The sequence below is a fragment of the Haemaphysalis longicornis genome, unplaced genomic scaffold (genome assembly GCF_048455015.1).
Source record: "Haemaphysalis longicornis isolate Haplotype H1 unplaced genomic scaffold, Haemaphysalis longicornis Haplotype H1 scaffold_12, whole genome shotgun sequence".
NCBI classification, from domain to species: Eukaryota; Metazoa; Arthropoda; class Arachnida; order Ixodida; family Ixodidae; genus Haemaphysalis; species Haemaphysalis longicornis.
In genome coordinates this window covers 61,067,035-61,070,914 of record NW_027526225.1, presented here as the reverse complement: position 1 = coordinate 61,070,914, position 3,880 = coordinate 61,067,035, and the positions used below count along the sequence as shown (strand labels likewise).

Here is a 3,880-nt window from a genome sequence, read left to right as displayed (position 1 = left end):
AATGCCCCTCGCGAGAGAGTGTTCGCTATCGGAGAGGAAAGGGGGTGAGCGGAGGAGAGTGCGGACGCCGCCGCCGCCGACGGACACACGATGGAAGGACAGGGCCGCCGACAAGAGATGCTCTCAGCGTCGCATCTACAAAGCACCTCACGAACCCAGGATCCAGGCTATCGGCCGTCTTTTTACGGAGCCACGCTGTTATACTCATACAAGAATTCCCTACGCCCAGGGCCATTCCTGCTGAGCCTGAAGAATGACTGCCGCTCGGACGGCACTCTAGCAAGGGCTTTAGCACTGAGCTGGAGCTCCGTCAGGCCGTTCTGAAGGCACTTTGTAAGGGAAAACTAGATTATTTTTTAACAGCAATTAAGATAATTGTAGGGCTAACAATTTCATGTTTTATGGAACTGATTGATTTAATGAGGCCCACACACACGAACATATGTTGGTGAAATTACAGCTCTACATTTATTAGTCGGCACGAGGCCAAAAAAGCCTGGCAAAGACAGAGAGAGGTACTGGCGTCTATTTAAGGCAAATCATTATCATCAACAACGTTAAGGCACACAGGAGCGCCTGAACGCACGGGAGCTCACGATGCATTCCAAGGTGTCATTTGGGTCACCGAGCAGGCAAGACGGCCACATTGAGGACCAGTGACGCCATCCGTCTCTGAAATGGTCAATGCCGTTGCTACTGAATCTCCGCGTGCAAACCACGACGAGTAAAAAGACAGTGGGTGCCGATATGGCGACGGCCTGCGCCAGTGCCGCCACTGCACATCGTTCGAAGATGTCTCCGGGGGAAGTCATGCCCACCTTTTCTGCCTGCTTCGCCCGAGAGACCCGCCGCAAGCAGCCTGAATCATCTTGTCCAAGTTCCGTCGTTTCGCGCGTCTCCGCTGCGCGAGTGTGTGTTTTGCGGTCCCGATTTTGGTCACCTCCTAAAAAAGCGTAAATACCCCTCACGTCTTCACCCCCATTTGGTGTAGAAAGTCGGGCGCCCAGCCTGGCTAACCTCATTTGCCCTTTAAAGATGTCTCTCTCTCTCTCTCTCTCTCTCTCTCTCTCTCTCTCTCTCTCTCTCTCTCTCTCTCTCTCTCTCTCTCTCTCTCTCTCTCTCTCTCTCTCTCTCTCTCTCTCTCTCTCTCTCTCTCTCTCCTCCCCGGCAGCAGACGCAATTTCATGGCGACAACGCAATGGAAAACTACACCAAGGTGGAGAAGATCGGCGAAGGAACATACGGCATCATGTAATATAGCAAGTAGAAGCGGGATGGCAAGACTGGCGCTGAAGAAGATTCGCCTGGAGAGCGAAGACGGAGGCGTGCCGTTCACGGCCATCCGTGATATCTCCCTGCTCAGGGAGCTCGAACACAAGCAAATTGTCCGACTTGAAGACGAGCTGATCGAGGGTTGTAAAAAAATATGTCTAATTTTCGATTCTGTCGCCATGGCTCCCAAGAAGCACCTGTGCAAGAACCCCACCAATGATAGACTCGATGAGGATATTGTGAGAAGCTACCTGCGAGAGACCTTGTATGCTCTCATGTTCAGCGACATGCGCCACGTGCTTCACAGTGACCTGAAGTCACCCAACCTGCTGGTCCACAAGGACATCGCGGTTGATTGTGCAGTGCCCGGCCGGGCGTTAGGCATTCTCCTGCAAGACTAGACCCGCGAAATAGAGGCCCTGTGGTGCTGTATTTCTGATGTCCTTGTTCCGGTTCACCCCTGCTCGACTCCAGTTGACAGAATATTATCGGTTGCATCCTCGTCTTAATCATAACCCATTAACCACTGCTTCACGGGGACTGTAATATCCATCAGCTGTTCCGCATTTTTCGCACCCCGTAGCTTCCCAACCTCTAATGTCATGCCCGAAGAGGTCGAGCTGTATATCTACACGGCCAGCTTGCCCAGATAGAATGAGATCATCCTCTCCACCGTGGCACCTAATTTGAACAACACGGCTGAGCACCTTCTCAAGATGCGGCCCCACAACTTGAGCATGAAGCCGTCTGCCAAGGAGGTCCTTCGCCACTCGGACTTCGCATGAATCGCACCAACGACGCCCCGAATCCGCGTTGTCCCAGTAGCATGCTTTCCAGGGGTGCCGTGTGCATTCCATTAAGCGCAAACCAGATTTCAATTGGATTGCATTCCTTCCCTTTTTGTTTTGTCTTTTCTTTGTGTTTGTCATCGAATGTGATTGTACCTATGATTGGATTCAGAACACTTTTGTGTCTTCGAACATCGCTTAGAAATAGTGCAGATTTCTACCAACGCCTAATGTTCGTGATTCTTTATTGATTGGTAAATCCTATTCACCTGAAACTTTTCCGCAATAGAACAAGACTCCCCATTTCTTTGTCCGTAAGTTTCTCAAAACTAAAACTACTTTTCCTTCAAATTCTAAGTGAGGTCAGTAAATTGGTAACAAGGTCCACCTACATTTTATTAGGAATCATAGACTAATAAACGAGCAGTGCGGACACAGCTCAACATAATAGCGATTTTATGGTTCGTCTTGCACATGATTGCTATGGTTCTTATCTGAGGGGACAACAAGCGGCAACCGCAGCAGGGATCGTCATAAACATCATCATTATCGTCATCATAGTCACTGATTGATTGTGATACTATGTGAGCCGAAGCCACACCTAGGCGATGCGGCGCACCCTGGTGGAGGGCTCCGGATTAATTTTGACCACCTGGGGATGTTTAGCGAGTGATTAAATCTAGACACACGGGCGTTTTCGCTTTTCGCCTACGTCAGAAAACCGGCGACTTTAGCCGGAATCGAGCCTGAGACGTTGGGCTGAGCAGCACAATGTCTTAGCCAGTGAGCCATTGCGGCGGGTATGTCATCGTCATCGCCCTAGGCACCCGGTCGTGCGCGTGTTCACTAGAGCTCGCGTCTTATTCGTTTATGGATCGCACTGTTCTCATCCCCTCCGGTCTTTGCGCTCGTTGCTCTGAAAGAAAAAAACAGAAGACATTTTTTTTCTCTGTTTCAGTGGTTTTCCTATGATGAGAAAACGTTGCCTAGCATTACCAGTTCAGCGCCTTGTCCTGGCTCTAACAATACTCGTTCTACTTTCGTTGGAGATCACATCCCTGGGATTCTGTCACAGAGACGTCGTTCTTGCCAATCATGCGTACATTTCAGAGAACGGGCACCTACCCTGTTGGCGCTCTGATCCTGGTATTTTATCTGTGCAAAAATTAGGTACTTCCCTGTTCCTCTTCTTCGATAGTTCTATTTAGCAATTGCATGGTCTTTTCTTCACCTCAATTTCTAGATTTATTTATAACGTCAGGAAGTTGGCGTATCAGAAATATAAAGATACTCAGTTTTTGGCCAATCCTTTACGTGTTCCGTGTCATCAGTGCCATTAGTGTAAGAACAACACAAACAACCCCGTCATTCGGGTGGCCGAGCGGTTAAAGAGGTTACATGGACCACCACCGACGCCAACCGTCTCGCCGACGAGCCATCGTGCCTGCGGTATGGCCGCATGCGAGTCACGTAGAGCTAGGATCCTCAGCGGTTGACGAGAAGGGAGCGGAGGGCGAACCATCGACAGCCTGCAACGGGGACAGCGCCACAGGTTCGCCAAAACACGTCTGAGAAAGGGTCCAAACAGGTCTTCTACACCGACTTCAATCGCAAGAAACAGCCCAAGTAGGCTGGATCACCTTCCAAACATTTCATCCTCTCGCGCGTCTCCGCTGTGTCCAGTGCACCGCCGTTGGGGCCTTCATTCTTGACCCGTTCAAAGGACCTCCTCATTCAAAACACTCCGCGCAGGTCCATCGCGAGAGTGCGGCTTACCACTACACTATACTTTGACTGGATTGGATTCATTGAATACAACT

At 50.2% G+C, this 3,880-nt stretch overlaps 1 pseudogene; it reads left to right on the top strand.

The window, feature by feature from the left end:
• Positions 1–1,274: 1,274 nt before the first annotated feature.
• On the top strand, positions 1,275–1,673 carry LOC144161655 (cyclin-dependent kinase 1 pseudogene; annotated as a pseudogene).
• The last annotated feature ends 2,207 nt before the right edge of the window (positions 1,674–3,880 follow it).